The sequence below is a fragment of the Clarias gariepinus genome, chromosome 14 (genome assembly GCF_024256425.1).
Source record: "Clarias gariepinus isolate MV-2021 ecotype Netherlands chromosome 14, CGAR_prim_01v2, whole genome shotgun sequence".
Lineage (NCBI taxonomy): Eukaryota > Metazoa > Chordata > Actinopteri > Siluriformes > Clariidae > Clarias > Clarias gariepinus.
The window spans coordinates 18,542,212-18,564,472 of NC_071113.1; the positions used below are offsets into that span (position 1 = coordinate 18,542,212).

The 22,261-nt window shown below is 37.8% G+C and overlaps 1 protein-coding gene across 6 annotated transcripts in view; it reads left to right on the top strand.

Moving 5' to 3' along the window:
- rbfox3a (RNA binding fox-1 homolog 3a) overlaps positions 1-22,261 on the top strand; it is a 350,843-nt gene that overhangs the window by 47,743 nt on the left and 280,839 nt on the right. For all 6 annotated transcript variants that reach the window (XM_053511558.1, XM_053511554.1, XM_053511560.1 and 3 more), the window contains exon 2: positions 4,775-4,869. The gene's annotated coding sequence lies outside the window, so the exon portion shown is untranslated. The remainder of the gene's footprint in view (positions 1-4,774; positions 4,870-22,261) is intronic.

Consider the following 22,261-nt stretch of genomic DNA (forward strand, 5'->3'; position numbering starts at 1 on the left):
AGGAGGAAGAGGTTCTCCTACTCATGAGAGTCCACTTTATCTCAGTAATTGGCTCAGTAACGGGGGGAACATTGTTTGTGTGCTTGATAGCGAGAACAGGATCCACACACACACATACAGTAGCATTTCCTTACACCCAGGAAAAAAAAAGGCCTGTAGGCGGTTTTCCTTAACCCACCTCGTTACTGTTATGTTTGAGCAGCCGGGGGAGGAAAGCAACTCTTCATTTTGACCTAATTGAGGCATGTATTGCATTGCTTTCTCAAACTTACCATGCTATGAGGATGTGTGAGAAATGTGGAAATGAACCTTATAGGCATTACAGTAAGTGCTATGTGCTAATTTTACTAAACCAGCATTACATGTAAATGCCATGAATATTTATGCTTGTTAGGATGTATTTGCAGTCATGCATGTGCAAGGAGTGGTGTGTAGGACAAGTGTAATTGTATGTTGAAGCTTGGCTTTTGCTCCCCCCCCCCTTTTTTTTTTTTTTGTTTTGGAGGCTAACCATGTGTTTGCTGTGTATAAGCAGCAGATAACCAGAGCATGCATGAAAGTAGACATTGGCTTTAAAATAAATGCACCTTTGAAACTTCTTTTACCTTTAGGACCCAGACTTCTGAGACATTTATTTATCCATTAAAACATCATCACAACAGCATGCACCACTGAGAGCAAACTAAACTATCTAGTTTCTTCTTTAAACTGTAACAATGGAAGAGGAGAGAAAGGTGCTGATGGCTTGAGGCATTGCATATTTCTTTTCTGATTTCTTTTTTTTTGTATACTTGGCAAATATGTTTGACAGAGATTTGCAGATTATTGTTGTCAGCTCTGGAAGGGACAAATAGCAGTGACTTGATGGGATTAGTCCTACATCATGTTAGAACATCCGCCCGTGTGGAACAAAAACCCAATTAACATCTGTGTCGAAACACTATTTTAATTAGCCACATTATTCCATCTACAGCTTTTATACATGCACAGATGGCATTCTCTGGACCTCTTGTGTGAACGTGTCTACGTTGCCCAACCTGCAGGTTAAAACAAATGCTTAATAATAGCTCAAAATTTACTATGTATATCATTTTTTCTTCAGTTTCCGGTAATTTAATTCATTACGAGCAGGTGCATGAAAGATGAAATCAAATAAAAAATAAATAAGCGGTGTGGTGTTGCAGCAGGTAGCTTTGGCACTTCAAAGCTCAAGGGTTCCTAGTTTGATCCTGAGCTCTGTGTAGAATTTCTGTTTCTGTTCTAACACCTCTCCACTGTGCATGGCAGTAGGTAAATCGGCTACACTAAATTGCACATAACTAAATCGCAGTTACTGATAAATGAATAAGTGAATGAATGAATGGATGATTTTTTTATTAAACTTGTGCATGAACCTTGTATACCTTTTGTGGTTTGGCTGTAGGGTCAAGTTTTTCCTTTGTATGTTTCTCCATGCTCTCAATTTTAAAATCCCTGATAATTTTCTATGCTCTTTACCTTTTGGCCATGCTGAGGTGAAAAGCTGGTTAAGGTGTGGAGCGTTATCATGATTGAAAGCAGCAGTAGCGGCGCACTGGATGCAGCGAGGGCAGATGCAACTAATTCCCTCTTAAATCCATCCCTAATCCTTTTGTCTCCACATGTCACCAGGCTGGTACCACCCCTATGAAACATGCTGTCGTCACTACATTTTACTGTACTCTAGTTAAAGGGTGGGGTACTACATGTGGGTTATGTTAGGACAGAGGTTCTGAGTTTTGCTGTGTTGAGAATCAAAGCAGTTTTCAGAATCTGAGAGAATGAAATTTTCTGTGCTGTCTCACTCCACTGGGCTCCAGCAGTGGTCTGTTGGGGTGGAGGGAAAAAAAGTGGGGGTGGAAGTGAGGGAGCAGTGTGTGGAGGGTTGGGGTGGGGGGCAAAGAGTACCATGGCTGCTAGAATCTCTCGAGAACGTGTCAGTCTGTGGCAGTGGTCAGTGGCATGGAACAGATTGCCCTCCTAAACCAGGCAAAAAAAAAAAAAAAGAAACACCCACACACATTCACACCCTAACAATTACAGCTTCTCCGGTGCGGTTTCTAGGCTGTTCAGAGGGCCTGGAGTCATGCAGTCGTGTCTGAGCGATACTGTACTGGTCACTTTCCCCACAGCATAAAGAGAAACTGTTAAAGTAACAACATCAGAATTCTCCCTTCACTCTCAAATGTTCCCAGGCGTTTGCTGCAGTTGTTGTCAGCCAACTGTCATAAAATGTGCAACAGTTCAAGAAATGACATATACACAACCCCTGCATTCATTTTACAGGCGAATTGTTTTTCCCAGCGTGTTGCCAAATTCCCAAAAGTAACACATCATCATATCTTAGACTGAAATGTAAAAAAAGACCTATTGGTAGAAAGTATCTGAGCTTTCTACACCAATTTATCCCATGCTGTTCAATGCATGTTTGCTCTGTACTTTCAAGTACACACACACACACACACACACACAGATTTGTTTTTATAATCCTTTTTGGCAGAAATGTCCAAACAAGTGAAACTCTAGTTATAGTACCATATCATTGTGGTTGTTCCGAATGTGCTTGATTTTTTTTTTTTCATGCTAATGTAGCTGAAGAATTTAAGCAAAGTAATTGCTCATCGGATTTCAGGCTGAATGTGTGCAGATGTCTGTGGATGTTAAAATAATAAAAAACTAATTTTGTTTTGTAAAAGATGAGCTTGTACTTGTAATTGGTTTAAGGCTGAATAATTTGTGGCTGCAAAATGAGTGGGAATGATACAGAAGCACAGAATGACATGTCTTTTGTGAAGTTCTTTATGTTTATGAAGTTATAAGCTATTGTTTTCTACATATCTCTATGTTAGGGATACTGTATTAGAGTTTCTTCTCAGCAGCAGCAGCAGCCTTATAGTTTTTACCTGCTGAGCTTAACATTCAGCGCATAACGTTCACTTAAATCCCCCTCATACAGTACAAAGGGTTCAATTATGAATTACGCGCACAAGCTTTAAACTGTTGAAACAGTGTGTGTGTGTGTGTGTGTGTGTGTGTGTGTGTAACTGTATAGAAACTATTAGATAATAAATGTTAATGACATTTCTAAACATCCTGCATAGATGCAAACTCATTGCATTGGACTTGTAATATACGACTGGAAATGTTTTCTGTTCATGAACTCTTTCCTGCACTGTAGTTTAGACTCTGCTGAGGTGTGTATCTTTTGTGTACAGCCTGGAGCTGAAGAGCTTGACGGTTCATTACAGAACTCTGAGAACGTCTTTATTTTTGGATGCTGTGTTGGAGGATAGGGATTGCGTGAGCTGCCAGCAAGCAGCAAGGGGCGGACACGGGGAGCTAAAGTGGAGCTTTTCTCAGCGCTGCCATCATGTTTTTAGGGGCCACCTGCCCTAAGGGTGCTGAGGCTTGAAGCACTCTGAAGAATGTCGATGTTGGTCAGGGGATTGAAGAGACCGTTTTTGTCTCTGATGAGTAGAATGCTGCTGAACGAAGAACTTTTAAGTTAATTTCCCATTATATTTGCAGTGAAGATACAGGAAAGATACAGATTTACACTATGGAAAAAAATGTTTTGGTAAGTTATTAGATTTCATAATATGGCTGGTTCTGTATTGTTCTCTGTGATGCACTACGATCATATCTCCCCCCAACAATAACTAACTAGTTAAAGGGAAATGAGTTGCTCTGTTGTAATCTCACAGTGCACTGAGTGCATCAAAGCTGTGTGAATGGTGATGCTTCCTCCAACTTTCTATGCATTTCTGCTTCTAGAGTAGAAAGTATTGAAATATTTGGTGACTTACTTTTTCTTTTGTGTGTGCTCTTCATATAGCATTTTGTTATCTTTGTATTTTGTTCACCAGCCTGTTCACAAAAAAATGGATGGTGTTATCATGCTAGCTTAAACCCAAACCAGAAGATAAAAAGACACAGATCAATTGAGCAGGGCGTGACTCATGCACTCTTGCCAGATATTGCTGAATTTCAAATACCTCCTGTTAGTCACTAGCTGGTTGTGAAGTGTTCTCTGGCCCTGCACCTTTGCAAATAGGTTACATTACAAACTACACACAGATAAAGATAAATTGGCTGATGTTCATGTTGTGTAGTAGTTCATTGCATTTACTATTGGTATAATCTATTAAATAGTTTCTACAGCCATTTGCTCGATTTCAGGGATCATATAAAGCTCTATCACATTAAATCTCTTTAAATTGCTTAAACTGTAAAAATTGCTGCATTATTATTGTTTAGGATCTCTGTTGCAATTTAAACACAGTCAGTACATACTGTGGTACTATAGTATTACTACAAAGCTGTCAACAGACAGAGACAAAGAATGATGTAGTGTATAGATCATACAGAAATTATGGTGGTAAATGAAATAGATGACTTTTCTGCACACTAAGGCTGCCACAGTTTTCCTGTGTCACAAACTTCTTCATCCACCAGCTAAAATAACAGGAGAGATATATAGGGAGAGAGAAAGAGTGTATGCTTGAGTGCATTTCCTTCCTTAGCTGAAAAGTAGTCATGAATTTGCTGCCAGAAAGAACAAGTTCATTTAGATTTTCTTTAAGGACTTTGCCAATACTTTGCATATTTCAAATCAAGTAGAAAAACGTAATGTCTAATGACATTTCATTAATTACTTGGCTTAACATGGATATCTAACATGGATAAATTGTCCAATTGTTAAAAAAGTGTTATACACTGTAAAACAAATCAACTAAATTTGATGTTTCTTTTTCAGAATCTTATCCAGTCAAGTGGAAGTTCTGAGCCGAATCCCAGTTTCAGGAAGCAGTGGACAACATCCAGGTTACACAGCAAAAAGTTTTGAACCTGGTAGGCATTTATTTTTTAATTTCTAGAATAGCAGTCATTTTTAGTTTGTTCAGATTGTTTGCAACCACCAAACACCAATTATGAGCAACACCCCTCTCAGAAGTCAAGAGAGATTATAATTGAGGATTTTAATATATATATATATATATATATATATATATATATATATATATATATATATATATATATATATATATAAACATGATTAATATAATTAATACAGTAAGAGTGAGCATGAAAGTAGGACTCCCCATTTGCAATATTATTTTTGCATGACTGCACAACAGGAACTCACTAGGAGAAATTTAGCCACAAGCAGTAGGGGGTCCTGAGGACTACTTAGGGTCGGAAGACTGATTTGGTTTTCAAATCGAAAGTCGTTCTTCAGTTTTAGGGAGCCTCCTGGAATCATTTCAAGGGGTCCCCAAATCCCAGTTCTGTAATTTTTGGAATTGGTTGCGATTTAATTTTTTCTTCTCCCAATTCTAAATCAGTTTAACGTCTATTATCGATTCTGGGCTACACTTGCTCTTTTCACCCTGGGAGTGTGCATGATCCGCAAGGAAGCAATCGCCAAGGAGGATATGGTTGCTCATTCAGAGGCAGAGGAATATGTGTACGGGTGAAGCCATTCATAAGTACACTTGAGACATTTAACTAAGCCTGTGCCATGCTGAATTAAGTGCAAACATGACAAAAAAATTGCCTTCACTTTTGTCTGGAAAGTCTGATTTTACACAGCCTGGCTAAACCTAACAAACAAAAAAAGTTGCTGTTTCAGAAGGGTCAAATTATTGGTCTGCATCAAGCAAAGAAAGCAACTAATGAGTTTTGAAATTGGTTATGAACCTCTAACACATTATTAAAACCTAGAAAGTTAGTCCCGAAGTATCAGCTTTGTGGAAGAAATGTTGTCAGAAAAAGTCATGAATGGAGATAATTTTTTTACAGGCACTGTACTCTAATGTTCACTGTTAATGTTCAATGTTAATAATCAGATTGTGATATAATTGTAGTTAGGTTGCAACAATGCTAACTAAAATATCAGTACAATGTGTTTTTAGAAAAGGTACGATGATGTTGATAGACATCAATGTTTTAAGGACAACCTCACAACAGAAGATCAGCATTTATTTATATTATTTATGCTGCTTAACATCTACTTACTCACTCACTTATCATCTATACCGCTTTATCCTGTATTCAGTGTCATGTTTGGCCTGGAGACTATCCCAGGAGACTTAGGGCACAAGGAGGGGTACACCTTGGAAATGGTGCCAATCCATCGCAGGGTACACACACATACACACACACTACAGGATTACAAATTTGGATATGCCAGTCAGCCTAATATGCATGTCTTTGGACTGTGAGGAAAACCGGAGTACCCGTAGGAAACCCACCAAGCATAAGGAGAACATGCAAACAGAGACAAGAATCGAGCCTGGCCAGGAATCAAACCCGGTCCCTGGAGGTGCAAGGCGACAGCGCTAACCACTACACCACCGTGCCACTACTTAACATCAAATCACTGAATAATACTGCTCATGATTTAGGCATGTCTTACTTGGGTTGCTTTAGTTGGTCAGGTCTAGGCTCAGCAATGTTACATGGCAATACTGTCAAGTCACCTGATTACTTGAACGTCTGGAAGTTATCACATCAACAAAAAAAAATTTCCGCTTTCCTGATGGCACAGATATATTCCAGGACTCAAACTTTAAAACACACTAATTGAACACGGCATTGTGGGTCATAATCAAAAAGGTGGTCAAACAAAATCTGCGACTTTCTTTTAGCCAGGCAGTGTATGTATAACATTTATATTCTAGGCAGGCTATACAGTTTTATACTGTATATGCGTGCTAAAAACGCCTTGACAAAAATAATTATGTTATTATGCTGACTCCAGAAATCAGTATTCCTTCAGGCTTATAAAGTTTGCTGAGTGAGGTGGGTATGTTTTAACTGCTAAGCACTGGTATATTGTTTTAAGAGAACATTTGTGGACAATGCATGAAAGTTGAATTTTGGATACATGATATCTGTGAAGGCATTTTTATTTTTCTTAAGGAGGGAGAGATGAGGACGGTGACAAAATCATTATGATGCTGGTCAAGTGTTTGTGTCTGGTGGTTCAGAGCCATGCTTGGTTGCTTGGCACGGTAGGGCAGCCCAATGGCCATTAAGGCAGCAAGTGTTGGGGGTCAAAGCCTGTGGAGGGCACTGGTAACCCCCCCACATGGGAGCATATGTCAGGCTGCACTCCAATGACTACCCTAGGCAGGTGGTCTATGGGGGACAGCGGGCTGGAAGACCAGGACAAATCGGCACACAGAGGCTCATTTCCCAAGCGCAGCATGAGGGACAGCATAGGAACTCAATGAAAAGGGAAAAAAATACAAAAGCGAAAGGCTCTCAAGGGCACTATAGTATAAGTGATGATTTAGATGTTTGTATCATGCACATACTCTATGGGTGTTTTGGTGTTTTGGTGGCTTCTCCGAACAAAGTATAATTCACAGAAAAGGCTGAGGGCTACAAGCTACAGAATATTCGTATTTAAGAAGACATTATCATGCACAAGCACAATAACATTACCACAAACATAAAACCCTAGGCTTAACAGATACTTATGTAAGGTTTATCCTTATTTGTGGATTATGATATTTGCCATAGGGAGTGCTTATTCTGTTCATGTAGCCGCTTTTGGTATAATACTAATTCATGGACTCTAAATTTGCCTTTCTCCCTTTCTCCTCCCCCTGGACATGGATTATTTAAGCTTCCGGGCAATGGTACTTATCAACAGATATATAAGCACATGTATTAACATTTCGCCCTTATTAATTTTTCTTTTTGTTTCTATTTGATTCGATTGTTGCTAATTGAAGCAGAATTCTTTGTGTGATTTATTAGTAAAGTTTGGTAATATATTTCACTGCAGGAGACTGGTGTAGATATGTAGAGAAACCACCGTACTTCATCTTTGTTTCGTTCACATGTGTGACTGCTTTTGTTATCTATTTCAACACAGAAGAAAACAGTTTTACTTGTGATAGTAAGGATGGATAAGCTTGGGAATGGGTGGTGGGGCAGTAATGGAGGGTTGAGTTGTAGCAAAAACTGCTGAATGGAAAGGCATTTTGTATGGATGCCTGTTCTATGTGTGTGTGAAATTAGTTTTCACACAACCTTGCCAAAAGATGACACATGCCCTCTATACATCAGTAGTCAGCCTGACACCTATTCATTTCCCCTAGACCTGTCGGCATGTTTTTAAAAGCCGTTAAAGTGGCATCCATCAAAACAGGGAAATTCAGCATAGAGTGGCCATTTTAAGAGTAGCCACCCTCTAAGATATATCTGTGGCTAAAACATTGTAGTTGCTAGAAAACCATTTCTGAATGAAGTGACCAATTCCCGATGAGACTGTAATGTGTCACGCAATCGTAAAGAAAAATGTTTGTTTTGCTTTCCCCCATTGTTGACCCTGTACAGTGTATGCGAGAGCTATCTGTTAAATTCTGGTGTTCCGAAAGGACACGAAGAAAGACTCAGGAGGCAGGAGCAAGTTTAGCTGAGCTCTGGGTCCATGGCTCTCGCCTTCTGTTTGCATGCTAAGCCGTATCACTCTCTCTCTCACTAGTTGCGGGAGTCTGTGTAAGCAACAAAGAGACATAAGTAAGAAAGCTGGCAGTAATGGGACACAGGTGAGCATCATTATGCATTACCTGTTGGTTCAACTTTCCTTTTTTCTGAGATGATGCTCCCACATTTTCACTCGCCACCGTCAATCTTACTCTGTTTGGTCTAAAATCTTTGGACCATCTTTTGTGGACCACACATTTGCCGTTTATTATTATATTATGACACACATCAACCATTATTTCCATCCAGAGTTGCATTCATGTTTGGCTGCCACATACTGTACAGTACTGTGGGATGTAGACGTGCCCAACTGAAGCAACCCCAGAAATACATACTGTAGCAATGTGCATTGTTTCATGCTCTTCCCTTCTTACCCTGATTGTCTGGAAACGGGTCATTCTGGACTCATCAGACCACATGTCCTTTTTCCAATAATCCAAAGTCTACTCTTTAAGTGGTTTTCTTATGGGCCAACATATTCTTTAGTCCCAATCCTGTGAATTCTCTTCACATTGTCCGTGTAAAAATGCTCTCACTTTTATAATTAAACATACTGTAGCTGTCATTTAAATGTTGATTATACTTTAAGGTGCAACTTCATCCAGTGTTCAAGTAATCTCTGATCATGGTCATTCATGATTAAGTTTTTTACCACAGGAACTTGAACTTGATGGAACAGCACTATCCTTTCAGGTTTTAATAATGTGTTGGACAGGTCCTTACCCAGTTTCAGCAACCTCTTTAGTTGATTTCTTTGCTTAATACAGGGGATTAATTTTAACCCTTCTGAAATAGAGTAACATCATTTCCAGTGGGATATGTCTTTTGACACTTAAGTTGCTTAAGTAATTAGAAACTACTTACATAACTCACAAAACGTAATCATTTAAGGTCAAAAAATGTTTTCCATCTAAAACATATTAATCACTGCAGTGGTTATCCAATCTAATACTATTAAGCAACTTTTATTTTGGCCGATCAGAGTATTTGATTTATGATAATTTTGTCATTTTGCATTTGAATGTGTGGCATAAAGCCTGACAATTGTTGTGCACAGTAGTTTCTTTTAATTGTGTAAAGCTGCTTTGCGACAATGACAATTGTTAAAAGAGCTATACAAATAAAATTGAATTGACTTAGGTTCAGTCTGACATTGTGACTGCAACACAGTAAGCTATTTGAGTTTGCATGTTTGCATCTCTAGGCATTGTGTTTGTTCAATGTGCCATCTAGTGCACAAAACACATGATCCCTTCTTTTAAAAAAAGCAGTATATTTTATATTCCTTTTGTCTATGGTGGTGTGTCCTTGAGGGGGATTCTATGGCATATACTTTCAGTTTGTCAATAATAATAGTTTATTCACACACACACACACACGTTTTTTTTTTTTTTTTTTTTTTACCTGAGCTCAGTTGGCATCCTTTTGAGACATGCACGTCGAGCGGTACAGACAGAAACACAATGCGCTGCTGTGTGTGTTTGTGTGTTAGTTACATCTTCCACATGATGTCTGTGCAGGTCAGTGGCTAAAAGCCATGTGTTCATGCGTTAGCAGCAATTAAACCCTGTGTGTCTGAAGTTGTGTGGCAAAAAGCATAGTGTAGAAACTGCTCATGACTTTCTGGTACCCATGAAGCCACATTCCTTGTCAGCTGCTGCCAAGTAGATCCTCTTCAGCATATTCCTCTATTTAAATGTCCACACCGAACAGATATAACTAGCAGCCTCATACTCACACTAATACACACATGCCCATAAAGATGAGGCCCACTCACTCAGTATGGCTCGCAGCAACAGCCTGTTCTGCTGGCAGCCCAACTGCTGACGCTGTCACCTGTCTTCGTGGATGAAGGTGATTGTGTTAGCACAGTCGTGCGGGGAAGCTGGCATTCCTCTGCCACATTTGTCCTCATAGAGAGGTTGTGGACTGGAGTAGAGGAAGTGTTGACTGCATTTTCACTGTTTCATTTAAAAAAAAAACTCCTTCTGTGTGGATTAGTAGCCAAAGCCATCGATTTAACTGTGACCCAGCTCGGCAATCCATGGAGGTGGCATGAAGTTAATTTAAAACAAATTTGTGAGCTTCGTAATGTGAGCTCAAGATTCTTCTTCCCATTTACTGTTAACCTACATAGCCTTGTAATATTGTTCATCATTACCGTGGTGCTACTGTACATGCAGAACATAGTTTGAGCAAACAAGTGCGTATTTTCTGTGAATTTTTCTTAATTATGTTTTGGAAGATAATCACAATCAGCCTACAGTGGCCATTTTTTTTTTATCCTCCTTAATTGTATTCCAAAATTCAAAGCCTCCCAGATGTAGTGTAATAGGGATATGCGCTGCATCTAACAAACCGCCTCAACCCAAACGCTCATTAGGCAAAAATGAAACCCTGGCATTTGGTGCTTCGGTGTTAAGTTGTAAACACATTAAAATTGAATTGCACCTACAGGCTTTAAAGATACATTTTTTATTTGCGATTTGCCATTTTTAGGCTTACTCTCTTATAAGATGAACTTACTTTATTAATTAATTTCTTTTAAAATAAATAAGTATTTAATTGTAAATTAGATGCATTAAATTATTTATTTATTTATTTGAACAAATGCTATATGTAACACCACCCGCACCGCATGAAGAGACATGCTCACCTTGATAATTTTTGTGAATGTGAGTCTCGAATGTAGATCATCTAGTGTGGATTATCTTTATGCTGGAGTCAGCTTGTTTAATTTTTTAGGAGACAATCTGATTGGGAGCAATTAAACCATTGGAAGTTTATGAAGTCACTGTTGTGTGTTTTGGGATCATGTTGTTGCATGGCACTTACCAGATGTTCTGACTAGAGTGTTGTTTGCAGTCCTCATAGCCTCATTTTATGCACCCTTTTACAGCTACAGACCCATGTTTATGAGCACAAGTGTTTATGGCAACAATTTTTATGCGAGTGTTCCAACAAAATACGCAATATGAGTACTGACGTTCTCACTTTTCCACACAGCAGAGACTAATTTAATTGGGCAGAAATATGCCTTTGGCAGGAGCCACACTCAACAAAAAGGCTGTGAGAAAACTGCCTGGTTCCATTTCAATTAAACACAACATGAGATATACCTAAAACTAATATAGATGTCCTGAGTATTGCCTACAGATACTATGAGTTGACAGGGATTTATGCAATGCCATAAGCTGTTGGTTTTATTAAAAATATTTTTTAAAAAGTATAGTTATCTTTAGAAACTTTGTCCTAGGAAAAGACTGTATGAGTATACAGAATTATTGACATCATCCATTCCCATCCTCTTTCACGTTATTGGCAGCCGTGTCCCCTGGGGCTCGTGCCATATGGGCAGCTGTGAGCAGGCAGCAGGAGCAGGGGAATAGACGCCGACTATAGTGCTCTTCGTTGGCACAGGTGGCATGTGGCACAAGCTTAGGCCGACACATCCAAGACGGTGCTGCTTAGTCAGCCCACTTTCTCTCCTGAGGAGTGCAGGGCCCTCACGCAGGGCTTAGGAAGATGGTGCCAGTCCACACCTACCTTCAAACTGGCACCACAGAATGGGGACAGGCTGAATGGCTCATTTCAATAACCAAAAAAAAAAAAAAAAACTGTACCCTGTACAGAGAAATAAAAATATTTGTTAAAAATATTTAAAAATGGTTGTTTATTCATTTAATCAATATGATCTTAGGGAGCATTGGAACCATGACCCATAAACCAAGCCAGGACATGTTTAAAATGCTTGTGTACACATAAACTACAATATTTTGCCCAGACATTGATCCTTTATGCTGAACCTGGCATATGCTTCAGGTAGATACCATTACACAAAAGGACACAGAGTTCTGATAAGGAAGAATGGTACCTCACATTTCTGCTTGTATTCTGCACATTAACAAGCGGCACACTTTGCCAACTTAGTCATCCCTCCTGCAGTGTGCGCTCATGCCATTGCTCGGGGGCAAATTTAGACATCACTTTTTATGTTCCCACTACTCCTTAGACACCTCCACTTATGAACCCTGCATACAAATTCATGGAGGTGTTGTCCTGATTGATGGCAATTAGCATTTGGTAATGATAACAGATGTTTGTGGTGCCAGGAGGCTGATACCTGCTGCCCACTCTGCCATCTGCCATGGGCATCGGGGGCCCTGGCACTGAGGCCGGCTGGCAATAGATAGAAGGGAGGAGATAGAGGGAGGAGAAAAGGAGGGGTGGTACATTGTAGTCCTTCCTTCTATTTGATATAATGCTTGGGTTCACTACAGGGTGTAGTCTGTGTTTGCTGCATCGCCTCATGCTTGGTATACTTGGATAGGACATTTCTGCTCTGCAGGCATGACTTCTTTATTATGTACCCCCTAAGGATTGATTCACTGGTGTGTATGATGGAATTTTTGTAGATGTCTATAAACTACAGGTTTAACACAATGCCAGTATTTGTGCCTTATCTGTTTACCGCTACCCATATTTGTATCTGTTCTTGAAATTGAACTGCAAGTGTCCTACACTGAAAGATGTATTGTTGCTTAAATAAGAAGTCATTCACAAAATGACAAACAAAATATGACAAAGCTTGTTTTTCTTCTCAGTTCTGATGCGTCCTTCAAGCTCCATTTTCTTAGTATATCGTAAAAAAAAAATTTTTTATGAAGATATTCTTTTAGTAATGATGAATTTAGTTAGAATGACCAAAAGGAGAAATATTCTGCCCTCTGTATGCACAGCATGCGGCCTGTGTGGGTTATATGGAGCACCGGCTCTATAAATAAAACCATATTTCTTTCTTATATTTCAGGTCAGTTTGTATATAAATATGGTTTTATTTTGGACCTCAGTAAGGAAAGTGTTTGGAGGCACCCAATGAAAATACCCAGAAAAAAATATACTGTGTCTCCTCTTCTGTTCATTTCAAATAACATTAATATTCGGTTTCATCCTTATTTTTAACATACACACTGTGGACTTGAACTAGAGGTTATTAATAACATCATGCTTTGTGAGATATGAGATGTCCTTTGTGGGTTGGGATTTGTAGTCCATTATATTGGCTTTAGAATTAAACAATAAGTAGTATATGATTCGCAGAACATACTTTTTTATTTAAAGGTATACTTCTCCCCATACATTTAAACTCAGTAAAAGATACAGAAATCAAAACATCTATAGTGATAACTCAATCCATTAACCTTGGTGAAACACCATTCTTTAACAAATATCATAAATATGATTAAAAATAGACATTACAGCCAATATCTATGAACCTAGGCATAGACATGCCTAGGTTCATAGCCTTCAAAATAGGTTGTTAAAGATCATATTATTATACAATATATTTCTGTAATGAAAACAAAAAAGAGAATAACTTTTTATTATTCGATCTTAATGGTCTTTTAAATATATTTAAAGCAATATTTACATAAGCCTGTAGAAAATATGCCATAGGAGCTGGAGGATGAGAAAATCACAAGAGTTTTCCAAATGTAACAAAGAAAAATGAAGCAGTCCAATTATCAACTGTTCTTGATGGTCATTTGATTAGATAGAAACATGTGTGACAACAGAAAAAAAATCCTTATATTATTATCAGATATGCAGTTTTATAATACCGTCCAAACAAAAGCTCGCATTTTCTCTTTCTTGGTTTTTACTCATTGAGATTTTTTTTCAGTATAAAATCAATACTCTACTCTATAACTCATTCTCCCTCAATAAGTCTGTCTTTCACAGTGCACAAGTAAAGGTGACCCCTAGTTCATTCTTTATATATAGATTATATTTAATTGTAGTTCTTCTGTTAATAATGCTATTCAGATTGAGAACAACATATGCAGAACATAAATAATAACTAATAATATACTGTATTCTTTTCAAGGTTTTCATTCTTAAAGAATGCTGTTCACGTATAGTTTGTTTTGCTATCCCAGGAATTAGCAAAGAAACTCTGAGTATTGAGGGTGACTTTAAATTGACTTTGGCTCATTTACATTTTTCTACATAAAATGTAAAATGATTCGGTAAACATGCTTTACTTCAGCTGTCGCTCAAAATGTAATTATTGAACATCATTCTTAGAAAAAAAATAAACAGACCTTGAGCAGAGACATACAGATGAGCCTTGAAAAGGATGATTAATAGTGTTAATAAGACACAGCTGAAATGCGAGCGATGGCACCACAGTTAAATGGATGGAGCCTGTGCCCTAGCACACTTAATACATTGTTGGATATTGCAGAGTATCTATGCAAATGTTGACACTGGGAAATTGAGTCCATGTGGTTGAACGTGGATGCGCGCAGCTCTCCCTCCACCCCATCTGCTGTAAATGTGGTCAATTTCTGAGTGTTGCAGTGTTTTGGTTTGAGGAAGACTACAAGGAGACTAATATGTGCTCCAATTAAGCTTTGCATGCAAAATGTAGGTTGTGAACCGGTTGAAGCTTTCCACAGAAGTCAACAAAAATGATGGTAACCTCTTTGCAGCTCATGGATAATACAGTCAGTTTTGCTTGATTTTGTAAACAGCCATGACTTAAGGGGACAGTCTCCTAGGTGCTTATAGGATCACATTAGAAGTGACTGCCATCTCTAATCTAGGAATTACAGTGAAGTGACACAATATGTCTTGAGCCTTGGTGGAACAAGCAGTGACTAATTTAATCTTGTAACATGAAGATTATTTTTGATTGGAATAGAGTTTGATCTGTTTGTACTTTTAATTTGGCTCTAACCGGCTGACATTTTCACAGTATTTAATAAAAGCGGTACTCAATTCATGGCCAGGTGACAATCTTTTATTTACTAGGTTTGGATAAAACCATTAATTCATGGTAATTAATGAGTGAAGTGTGGAGGGCACGGATAGAGTCGCATCCACTGGGAGGCTTGAGGGAACAGACTCATTCATCTCGATTAGACACACTTAGCTTCTTTCTCCCTAGTGTGGCTTTTCCATTTTAATTTCATCTTGCCACTTCATCCCTTAACACAGTATCCTCCAGTCAACAAAACCCAACCAGTACCTATATGCCTGTAGATCACACACCACTAGAGACCCATATACCTACATGTTGGATATGTTTTCTCGAATGAAACAAGATGGTTGATTTCACTAGCTGATCTCTTGCCTTTTTTAATTTGTTTAGAAATTTTTGGGTGCATGGTTCACATAAAGACTTTCTGCTGACCGTGGTATATACTGTAGATATAGATTAGATTAATTGTATTAATCGGTGCAGATTATATGCAGCTATTTACTGTAGATAGCTCTTGTAACAATAAAAATTGTCATGACTTCACCGTTATCTGCTCAGAACTCTCACTTTCCATAATAGTCTAAAGAAACTCGGGGAACACTCCAAGTTTATGTTCACTCTTCCCCGAGTTCACGCACTCCTTTATTCTGGTTTTCTGATTCTTTGCCTTTGCCTTTGCTACCTTGTTTGCTAATCACCTGACTCAATGCCTGACCCTGTTATTTATTTTGCACCCTTTGTAGAATTTGTTTGCCTGTGCCAGTTGTCATTGCAATTTCTAACCTGCATTTGCATCCATCTTATCTCAGTGTCTCTATCTTTATACAATGCAGCTTCATAGTGAAAAAAAAAAAAGAAAAGCTATAAAAAGAATAAAAATCTACATAGGTATTATTGTACAGTAATAATTTTATAATGTAGTTAAATGTTAAAAAAGATGATTACAATAATATAATTTAAAAAATACTGAATTTATATAAAATATATGCTATGAGACAAGATTTATTCATTACTTCTGGTTAGGGATCTTTCCTACAATTAACAAGGCCACTTTAAATTGCCCTATAAGGAATTGGTTCTTGGTCACTGAACTGAACTGTGATGTCACATGCCCAAACTGACTAAAATGTCCTTACAAATCACTTGGGGCTGCTATGAAGCGTGCAAAACACATGCACAAGAGTCTACAATCTGTCACAATTTACCTACCAACCGTACCAGTACCTACTCTTCATGATTTGCTATGAATTGTCAAGACTTGTCAAGAACTGCTCCTATTTCTTTTAAACCTTGTAAGATTTCCTATGATTTTTTTTTACTCATACACTACATAAACAGCTGTCCATTTTCAGAGCTTCTCTATTCCTGTGCTGTCAGCTTACTTTGTAACAGCAACCTACATTATTAAAACAATCCATCATAATAAAAATATGAACCAGCTGGTTACTTTTAGAATAAGTGTAACCCTACTACAGTGTAATATTTATTAGAGCATATTATATAGTAGTTTTGTGTATGGGGTTGGCTTTATCCATGTGTATATTCATGTGTTTAGCATCTAGTAGAGTATAATGTATTAGAACTGTAGCATAATAAATTAGTAGAGCAATTTAGTTCCACATGAACAATAACAAAGGACCAGAACCCACCTACAAAGTCTAAAAACGACCTACAAACTGCTACAATCCACCTTTAAATAAGGACAAAGCTGCATCAAATTTTGACTGCATTTAAAATTTTTTGAGGTTTTTATTATTATGAGGATGATTATGATTATTTTTAACGCCTACAATTTCTTCAGCAGCATGGCACACCATACCAAACATAATTTCTCCATGATTTTCTATGATCTTAAGATCACAGCAGTTTGAAATCGAAGTTGGGTTTTCATCTAGTGTTAAAACAGAGGCTCTCAAATGTTTTGGAAAATAAGCTACAATGCAAGAATCACTGCAAAAGCAGGAATGGCTTAACTTAATGTTCTAGTTATAATACTAAATATCAGTCTTGGTTTTCTCATGCACTGATCCTTGTTGATAGATTTACATTTACGAAAAGAAATTACATCCACACCCCGCAATCAAAGCAGCAGCAACTCATGACATATAACCAATCAGGTCTAATATATGGCACAGACGGAGAACTGCTCTGTCAGGAGAATTGGCAACCTATGTATTAAAATTCGAGATGTGTGTAAAGTTGGCTCAGGCCATGGCATGTGGTTTAGGGTCTTTATTGAGATTCTGCACAGGTCCAGGGAACAATCTTCAGAGCTGATTTATCTGATGTTTTCTAAACAGTTGACAGCGGGAACAGATTCATCTAGACATTAAAATACATTGGTGGCATCTAGCAGGTTCCAGGAAGAGACCTGATCATTGCAGTGCTACTGGGCCACCATTATCTTTATTAGAACACCAATCACAGATTTCCCTTACAAAGCATTCCCAAACAACATACAGACCATAGAAAAGATCTGCTATTACCTAAAATGGCCCCAGAATTATCAGTTCTAAGAATGCAGTTAGAAATTGTAAAAAGGTGAACTACAGCAAAGGAAAAAAAATGGAATTGGGTTAAGATCCCTCCAATGTATTATTAAAACCAAAAAGCTGAACCGTCAAGTTCACAGAGAAAATGTGGTCAGATAAAAATACATAATCAGAGATCATTAACCACTTGGTGAAGCTGCATCATTAAAGAAAAATAAAGAGCAGAAATCACAGCCATGTTTAATAGTGAAGATAAGAGCACTCGCATAAGCACACACTGTGACAAGAACTCTCAGAATTCTTTCAGAATATTTGGACTGCTCAGCTGTGTAGCCATAAGAATACCCCTTGTTAGTGAGAATAATTAACCAAAAGCATTGGAAAAAGGTCAGTACTGTAGTTTCGATTAATAGTCCAGACTGGCCCTATATCCATAGCAATGGGCGTCAGCGTAAGAAGGAGAGCGCATGTGCATAATGGTCACTGTGCAAGCCTCTGGAGGCAGTGTTATGATCTGGGGTTGGACAGGTTTAGGCTGTGCAATTTCATAGGGGCACTTGATAACCTGAATGTATAGTACTAGTCAAAAGTTTGAACAAACCAGTGAAAAGTTTGAATGAACCAGTCAAACGTTTGGACACAAGTTTGGATTTATTTTCTACATTTTTAGAACAATTCTGGATTTCGTCAAAACTATAAAATAACACATATGGCATCAGGTAATTATGTAATAGCAACAAAAGGCAGTTGTTATTTTAAGACACATAGGTCAGCTGTTCTGAAATAGTTCTTGCAAGAACAATATTGTCAAGTGCATTTGTGAAACCCATCAAGCAACATGATGAAACTGGCTCTCATAAAGACCATCCCAGGAAATCAGGACCAAAATTACCTCTGCTGCAGAGGAGTTCATTTAGAGTTACCAGCCTCAAAAATCACCAATTACCAAATAGCACCTCAGATTAGAGCCGTTATAAAGACTTTAAAAAGCATAAGTAGCAGACACATCTCAATATCAACTCTTTAAAAGAGATTATTGCATATTTTAGGTGCCTTCTATAGGTGCAGTATTGATTTATAATGTAGAAAGAAATAAAAAGCATGAAAGACAATGGAGTTAGAAGATGTGTCCAAACTTTTGACTGGTAGTGTACAGAATGACCAGCTATCTAATCTGTGAGGTTTTTTCTCTGATGGCACAGCATGAGGAATCGTTTTCACACATGAATATTCATCAGATTGCATGGCATACTCTAAATTAAAGGCGCCAAACAAAAAACTAAAGTATGATTAATACATTTATTTATTTATTTATTTTGGGCCAGGCGGTATAAGAGCATTTCTTATGTAAATTTATAGAAACCTGCCAGCAAATGTCAACCATACACTGAAGTTCAAATGATGTGTTACATCCTTTAGACTGACAGGCAAATATTAAATATGAAATTTTTGACCTTACATACTGTACAGCACAGTTTTGTGGTTAACGTGAATTAATGCACTTTTGGATGTACACCAGTTCACTCTCTCTGCAAAGTTGTTATTTTGGTTAGATAAGGCCAGCTTTTACCTAATTCCATAAGGAAAAGTGCAGTGTCAGTTTGAAGCAGGGGAAGGTCTTTTTAATATGAAACCTAATCCAGAAATATCTTGGCAGCGCACACTGGCTGGTCTTTAATGTGTGGTTCAAATCCATGCCGATAGCGCATTAAAGCTCTCCTAGAAATGGCAACTGTCTGCTGTAAGCTCAGCTTTTCTGTTTCAAAGTTTTCACACTACAACAATGACAAAGGGGCATCATATTGTCTTGCAAACACATGTTCCAGGATAGACATCTTATCGCAGCACTCCAGACCCATGTAAACACAAAAGCAGTCTCTTTCCCTTCCTCTCCATCTCTTTCCCCCTGACTCTTTCTCACTCTTCATCCATCGCTGTCACTAATGTGAATCAGAAGCCTCAGCTCAGTTCCGACTCAGTGTTTAGGTGCGTGTGTGTGTGTGTGTGTGTGTGTGTTATAGAAGCTCATTTACTTCCCTCACTTACTCACTTCCCCCTCAATCTGCAGGGCTTTGTTTGTCCAACACTTGTGTGACAGAGCACACTACACATGCCTATTAGGGCATTTGTGCACTATGGGAGATTAAGGCCTCTACATTTCTTTTAAATGAACTCCTCTCACATTCTTCCCACCCACTACACTGGAGTCTGGGTGTGACAATCCCTCTTTCTGCCAGCTTTGACAGACAGTGATGGATTGCAAATCGAGGGAAAGCACTAGCTGTTTCTTTGGCAAAAAATGAAATAAAGTTGCCATTTATTCCATATTGCATTGAATAAAATATATGATAGGCACAACTGTACTCTTACTGTATATACTGAATTTCAGTGGATATGTTTACAACTAAAGTATAGATGCTTTTCTTGATTGGTATGCCAAATATTACACTTGTAAAAAAGCAAAACCAAAAATAACAATTTAAAATTATATATATATATATATATATATATATATATATATATATATATATATATATATATATACATATACACACACAACACTGTCGAATTGCTTTATAATTGTAGAAAAAAAACATGTGAGGGTTTTTCTGATTAAGGGCCCCTTCTCAACTTGCATAACATTAACCCCAACATAACATTAAAACCAATCATAACTTTAACACCACAAACCATTAACAAATTATCACTAATTAGCTATCGTATACCAGTATACTGGTAACAATAGCATGGGCACCCAAAAAACAAACAAAGCCAGTGCACCACAGTCCACTGTGCATGGGGCCCAGCAGGCAAAGAGCCCAAGGCAGCAGACCCAGCCTCCGAACTCCCCAGTTCCCAATCTGATCGAGCACCATGGGATGCACTGGAGATCACACAGACACCACGGCACACAGTACTTCACCACAGGCCGAGAGACACTCAAAACTTTGACTGATGGACTACACTATTTATCTAGGGGATTTAATCATAAATTGTGTAGTAATTACATTTTACAAAGAGCAATTAGAGAGTCAGGTCTAGCTATTTAATCTTTCTCAAAATTCCACCTGATGGCTTGATTTTCATTATCAGTGGGTGGTAATGAGAAGGAGTGTCTGCTCTCTGTCTCTGCATAAAGACAATCAGTCCTCACTGATTTACCTCATTCATAAAATCTACCCAAAATCTGACACTAACTTTCTGTGTGTGTGTGTGTGTGTGTGTGTGTATGTGTGTGTGTGTGTGCGCGCATGTCTATCCTGTGTGGATTTCTTTTTTCTTGTATAATTTATCCATCTCTACATTTTAAGCTACAAGAGGGTAAAATTATTTAAATCATACCTTGCTATTCCTGCCTAGTTTTATCCTCTGACGTGATTCAGAACAAGTAGAGCAATATATGTTTTTACCTACTTAAAGTAAATCAAAAGCACAGTAACTGTAGAAATAGCATGCAATTAAAGTAAAAATTGAGGAACTCAGCCCTTAGTTTATAGTATTTTAGAAGGGATTGTGGTGAATTTGTCTAAACAGATCAAGCACGTTCCTTTATTTTACAGACAGTGAGCATACATTATTCAGTTCTGCCCACACATACAAATATTTATACACCTCTACTGCAGCTTATGCAATAACTATTCATGATTTTGCCTTGAATGCTTAAATTTTAGCTCCATTTATGCAATATACCTGAACCATCAATACCTAACGCAATAAACACTGCAGCACAACTAAAACCCTGTAACTGCAATGCCTTACCATACATTAAAACTCCAATTATGTTTGGATTAAAATGCACTACCATATCCTATTTTGCATGTGTCATTATGCATAAGAATAAATATTGAGAACATTAACCAGTGCAGCATTTGTTTCATGAATATACTTTTGATTGAATGCTTCGTGAACAGTGTAATTCTAGAAACTAGATATACTGTACTGCAATTTAAAAAATTTTTAATTGCTAAATATAATTTTGTATCCAGGGCCTAGGTGTAGGGTGAGAAACTAGTGACTGAAACGTTATGGAAAGGTTCTTTGTTTTGGGTGTAAGATTTTTACACAAATCATTGAGATCTCCCCCCTCTTCTGGTTGCTTATTCCACTGTACATTTCCATGTTTAAACTCACGCTGCAGACGTCAGACTTCAGCTGCACATTGCCTCATGCACTGTAGTGTATCCTATACAATCCAAATGTCCTCACTTACCATTCCTAATGTACTCTCCTGTGCATACATTTATATTCCTGTTAGCTTCATACACTAATGCATCCAGCTATATACCAAAAATTGCATATTTACATGTATACTAGTGCAGTTTAGTATGCTTTTGCTGTATGCTGTAAATTATGTACTCCACATGAATATGGTATTTGTATTTTACTTCTCCTTACTTGCTTTATCCTTTTTAACTGTCCTTTTTGCTCTGCAAATTAATTAAATTAATTAATTTTTTTTCAAAAACTATGAAATAACACATAT